The sequence below is a fragment of the Benincasa hispida genome, chromosome 8 (genome assembly GCF_027475165.1).
Source record: "Benincasa hispida cultivar pf3 chromosome 8, pf3_genome.v1.1, whole genome shotgun sequence".
NCBI lineage: Eukaryota > Viridiplantae > Streptophyta > Magnoliopsida > Cucurbitales > Cucurbitaceae > Benincasa > Benincasa hispida.
The window spans coordinates 65,668,823-65,675,136 of record NC_143485.1 but is presented as its reverse complement, the minus strand read 5'-3'; the positions used below and the strand labels follow the sequence as shown (position 1 = coordinate 65,675,136).

General features: G+C 32.4%; 1 long non-coding RNA gene across 1 annotated transcript; it reads left to right on the top strand.

Annotated features, from left to right (window-relative positions):
* The first annotated feature begins 4,686 nt into the window (after positions 1–4,686).
* On the top strand, positions 4,687–5,340 carry LOC150034800 (uncharacterized). Its single transcript, XR_016531099.1, has 4 exons — positions 4,687–4,847; positions 4,928–5,032; positions 5,105–5,177; positions 5,266–5,340. It is a non-coding gene; the product is annotated as an uncharacterized LOC150034800 (long non-coding RNA).
* Positions 5,341–6,314: the final 974 nt, after the last annotated feature.

Sequence of the window (6,314 nt, the reverse complement as noted above, 5' to 3'; positions counted from 1 at the left end):
GTTTTACCTGATTTTATGAGCATGACTTGTTTTTAGAGTAATTAAATTGTAGTTTTGATGATAGTTTCCTATCACTGATTCATGGGCATTTATGGTACTTTTAATATTATGATTCGTTGGAAATTTATATCAAAAATATGTTTTAGCTTGGATTTATTGATGAAAATGTTTTGAAAATCCAGTTTTAGCTTGATTTTCATGGAATGGTTCGGTTTGAAATACTATTCATAAAGGTTTATGGAAAGTGATGGTTTATGCTGGTTTGTGAAAGATTTTTTTCAAACTACTAGATCTTATACTCATGGTGAACCACTAGATCTTATACTCATGGCAACTTGACTCTTATGCTATGAGAATGTGTTTAGCGCCACCTAAGTGAGTAGGAGATTACCAGGGATGAAAAAAGCTAGAGTAACTGGGAAATCCAGAGATACCTGGCCATGTGGTGAGGAGATATGATTTAGGTCTTTAGGACCCACCGTAGCACACATAAGAAAATAGAGGGCTATGGAGCTCCTATGGAGTAATTGTTTTGATATGTAGTATGTAATATTTTTCCTATTGTTAATGAAGTTGGATCCTTTGTAACTATTAACTTTGGGTCAAGAACTATGGAGTAACTACTAACTCAGTAGCATATTCCTTTTTGTAAATTATCCACCATATATTATAATCTTTGCTAAGGTATGTTAGTTTCGAGATTCTAGTTTAATGGTTTGAGATTATAGCTTAATTATGTGATAGCTCTAAAAAAGAGCTATTATTCCTTGATATTGACTCATACAAAATCTAAGGACACAGTTTATTGTGATATTTGTTTGGATTTATATTTGTTTTGATTCAATACTTGATTTTGAGTGAAGATTTTCATTTGTTAGGCTAAATTTTGATTCTTGGGGATTTGAAAGAAAGATAGAAAGATTACATTAGACGTGTTTTAAGAAGGTTGACAAGTGGAGAAGGTGCACCCGACACAAAAAGGACTGCATAACAACATTAATAACAAAGACAAGGTAATATTTATAAGGTGCTTATCTTAAAAGTCTAGTTGTTCTAAATTTGTTGATGTTGCATATTTTACAATCATAATTTTATGCTTTCAAATTTTTCCTTGTTATTATTATTTTATTTTATTTTTTTTTGTAGATTAAGTTGCATATTTTACAATCATGGATAAATCATGGATGAAAATGAATAGAATGTCAGCTGAGTATGGTTTAGGGGTCGAGGTATTTATTAAAAATGGTCTACAATATTCAAATATACTGAATGTCATGAGCTGTCCATGTTTGAAGTGTGTTAATGCAAAGACTCTAGATGTGAACAAAATAAGAGAACACTTATTTTTTAATGGTATAGATCAAAGTTATCAGACATGGATTTTTCATGGTGAATCATTACCTATTAAGAACAACAATGAAAATGTGTCTACTAGTGAAGGAGACGAAGTTGATGAGGATGATGTTGATGTTGATGACACAATTGAAATGTTTGAGGCTGCATACAATAACTATTTTAGTGGAAAATCCAATAATTTTGAAGAATTATTAGATGATGCGAAGAAACTATTGTACCCAAATTGTAAAACTTTTTCCAAAATATCTACATTGGTAAAGTTATATAATTTAAAAGCTAAATTTGGATGGAGCGATAAGAGTTTCACTGAGTTGTTGTAATTAATTCATGACATATTACCTAGTCCTAATGAAATTCCAACTTCTACTTATGAAGCAAAAAAGATGTTGGGTACTCTTGCAATGAAGTACGAGAAGATTCATGCATGTAGACATGATTGTTGCTTGTTTAGAAAAGAACTTTCTAATGCAAATGTATGCCCCATTTGTGGTACGTCAAGATGGAAGCTTCAAAAAAATTTAAACGAAAGGGCTAAGAATATCCCAGCAAAAGTCATGTGGTATTTCTCCCCAATTCCAAGATTTGAAAGAATGTTTTGAAATAAAGAAACAACAAGTTTATTGACGTGGCATGCTAAAAAAAAAAAAGAAACAGATGGTTTATTAAAACATCCCAAAGATGCCTTATCGTGGAAAAAAATAGACAATTTGTGGCTAGAGTTTGGGTCAGAACCTAGAAATCTTCGTCTTGCTCTTTCGACAGATGGGGTAAATCCACATGGATATCTTAGTAGTAGATATAGTTGTTGGCAAGTGATGTTAGTGACGTACAATCTACCTCATGGTTGTGCATGAAGCGAAAATTTTTTATGTTGACTGCACTAATATTTGGTCCTAAACAATCGGGAAATGACATAGATGTTTATTTAGTCCATTAGTAGATGACTTGAAAAAACTTTGGAAAGATGGGGTAGAATATTACGATGCATATGAAGAACAACGTTTCATGCTTAAAGCCATTTTATTATGGACCATTAATGATTTTTCTGCGTATGGTAACTTGTGTGGTGGTACGGTTAAAGGATATCATGCATGTCCAATTTGTGGAGAGAATACTTCATCCACTTATTTACCAAAAGGGAAGAGGATGGCATATCTCGGACATCGCAAGTTTCTACCCGCCATCATCCATATAGAAAACAAAAGAAAGCTTTTAATGGCGCACAAGAATTAGAATTTGGTCCAGAACCATTGAGTGGGGAAGAAATTCTTGCAGAAACAAGTATCAATATTCATTTGGTAAGAAAAGTATCAAAGAAAAGAACAGTGGAGATAACACTTCAACTTATTAGAAGAAAAAATCTATTCTTTTCAAGTTAGAATACTGGAAGTATCTTGACGTGCGACATTATTTAGACGTGATGCACATTGAAAAGAATGTATGTGCAAATCTTATTGGCACATTGCTTGATATTTCTAGTAAAACAAATGATGGAATAAAGACTCGATTAGATTTGGTAGAACTGAACATTAGATCAGAGTTAGCCCCTCAAGTAGGAGAGAAAAAAATATTTTTACCTCTCGCATGTTATACATTAACACAAGTTGAGAAATTGAGCTTTTGTAAGGTACTATCAGAAATTAAAGTACCTGAAGGCTATTCATCGAACATTCAAAGTTTAGTGTCGCTCACAAATTTGAAACTTTACGGACTTAAGTCGCATGACCATCACATTCTTATGCAACAATTATTACCAGTAGCCATTCATGATATTTTACCCAAACATGTAAGACTTGCAATTACTCACCTATGCTTCTTCTTTAATACTATATGTTGCAAGGCGATCAATTCATCTCAGTTAAAGGGTATGCAAGAGGATATCGTTGTCACTCTATGCCTCTTAGAGAAGTATTTTCCTCCATCATTCTTCACAATAATGGTACACCTTGTAGTGCATCTTGTAAGAGAAGTTGAGTTTTGTGGACTTGTTTATTTGAGGTGGATGTATCCTTTTGAATGATACATGAAAGTGTTGAAAACTTACGTACGAAATTGAAATCGACCAGAAGGATGTGTTGGAGAAAATTATATTGTTGAAGAGACTATAGAGTTTTGTTTGGAATTCGTATTTGGTGCTAATTCTATTGGGCTAAACTCATCAACAAAGAAAGCGAATTCAAACATTGATAGAGCATTTTCAACTGCTTCTTTTATTAGATCGAGTAAGGATGAGTTGGATCAAGCTCATCTTTATGTCATTCAAAATGTAAATGATGTGCTTCCTTACGTCAAGTATGTAGATCTTCATCTTATTCTTGTTTTAGGTTACTTGATTATTCAATAATCTACTAACTTTGTCATTTATAATAGGCAACATATGGATATTTCTAAGCTCAATTCTGGTAAAAATAAAAGTAGAAAGTGTCTTCAAGAAGAGCATATAATCGTACATTCAGTCGGTGGCTGTCCACACGGGTAATCTCTAGAGACCTACTATTTGATGTATAATTAAATGTTAACTACTAAAATATTATGAAATATATCGTAGGTTGCACTGGCTCTCGAAGTTCCCAAAAATTCCATATCGTCTTCTTTGAGATGGATAGCTAATGGACCTTGTCCAACTGTGGCAAAATATTCTGGTTATATGGTCAATGGTTACTACTATCACACAAAGAATTGTGATGATGTTAGGAGGGTTCAAAATAGTGGAGTTAGTATAACGGCTACCACAATGCAAGTCTCTAGTGCTAAGGATAAAAGGCCCGTCATGTCAGATATGACCTTTTATGGTGTAATACAAGAAATATGGGAGCTTGACTATCATGAATTATCATTTATTTTATTCAAATGTAATTGGATTGAGAATAGAACTGAAGTCAAAACAGACGAGTTTGGGTTTACTATTGTGGACCTCAATCGTATTGAACATAAATCAGACCCGTTTATTTTAACTTCTCAAACAAAACAAGTGTTCTATGTAAAAGACCCCGCAAATTCGGTTATGGTAGGATCATTCACCAATTAAGGGCTTCAGCCAGTCCTCCAAATATACTAATGCTAATGGTACTATCAAATTATTGAACGGACATGCCATGCATAACATGAAGGATGTAGACATGATCCGTATCTCTTTGGACGAGCATATATTTGGAAGAGACAAATTTATTTATTTAGGCCACGATGATCTGCTCCAATATTGCAATATAGTTGAAATAGGCTACATGTGTATTTTGACATACATTGTGCAAGTATTACTCATCTAGATTCATTCATGTATACTTTGTTTCATGTTGATAAATAATAACTTTTACTTTGTTTAGGTATCTTCGGGATGAATGTGGTCGTGATATTACGAAGAAGTTTTTTATAATTGATCAAACAAGAATATCGCCACACGTGAAGTCTCAAGATATCCGATTCAGAAATTTAGCCAATCAACTAGAATTGGCTAATTTAGACCAATTCGTCCTCATTCCATATAACACAGGGTAAGTAGATATAAGTTCTTAAGTTATTTTTAATTTGCATTATACACGTACTAATATTTCAAAATTGTTGCTTATTATAGTTATCATTGGATATTGATTGTAATCAATCTACAAGAAAATTGTGTTTATGTTTTGGATTCTCTTCAAAGTAAGGTTCAAGAGGATTTTCATGGAGTTATAAATATGTAAGTGTAATTGAACTTTCTTAGCTCTTAATTGAAGTATTTATGTTTAACTAATGTTTTTAAACTATTTAGTGGATTGAAAATATGGCAAGCCAAGCACGATCTCCAACACTATCGGTCTTCTCCAAAATGCAAACCTGTAAAGGTAAATTTGTATTCATTTTTTAACAATTTATGTTCATTTGACTTTTTTATAACAATTTAATAATTGTTTTCAACTTCTTTATATGCAGTACCCTCGTCAATTAGATCGTGTAGGATGCGGGTACACGAAATAATGCATAATCCTACTACTCCCATTACTAGCCTCGTACGTAAATTATTTATTTTTTATATAGTGCTAGCTTTAATTTAATAAATGAACGTAAACTTATGTTGAATTTATCTTTTTTTTCCTTTTTGTAGTTCAATAAAAAAGATGCATATATGCAAGGAGAGATCGACGTAATTCGGACCCAATGGGCAAGTTTTGTTGGCCGATTTGTGTAATGATGTAATTCTTGTTTTTTTGTCTCAATAGAATGTAAATGCTAGCTTAGAATGAATGTAAATTTATCTACCCATGATCTTTGTGAATGGAATTAGTACTAATATGATATTTTGAATGAGAGAAATGATGGATTGGTGTAAGTATTCTATGAAAGTCTGGTTCTGGTATTGTGATTCTTGTTTGTGGATAAATTCATAGGTGGAAGACATGATCTGTTTATTATTGAAAGCTGTATTCATGGTATTGTGATTCTGGTATTGTGATTCTTGTTTATTCATGGAATTAGTACTAATTGATATTTGTGAATGAGAGAAATGATGGCTTGGTGTAAGTATTCTATGAAAGTCTGGTTCTGGTATTGTGATTCTTGTTTGTGGATAAATTCATAGGTGGAAGACATGATCTGTTTATTATTGGAAGTTGTATTCATGGTATTGTGATTCTTGTTTATTCATAGACTTAGTACTAATTGATATTTGTCAATGAGAGAAATGATGGCTTTGGTGTAAACTGTATTCTATGAAAGTCTGGTTCTGGTATTGTTTTGCAAATTTTGGTAGATAAATTCATAGGTGGAAGACAAATATTGATGAGTATATGTAATAGATTGGAAATATTGATTCTTGTTTGTGGATAAATTCATAGGTGGAAGACAAATATTGATGGGCTCGCCATGCAATTTTTTTTTATACTTTTTAATATAAAACAATGATGGACATTTCCTGACCCAACACGAGACATATGATGTCGATTTTAACTTATTTGACCAAAAAAATGGATTCAACAACGGAA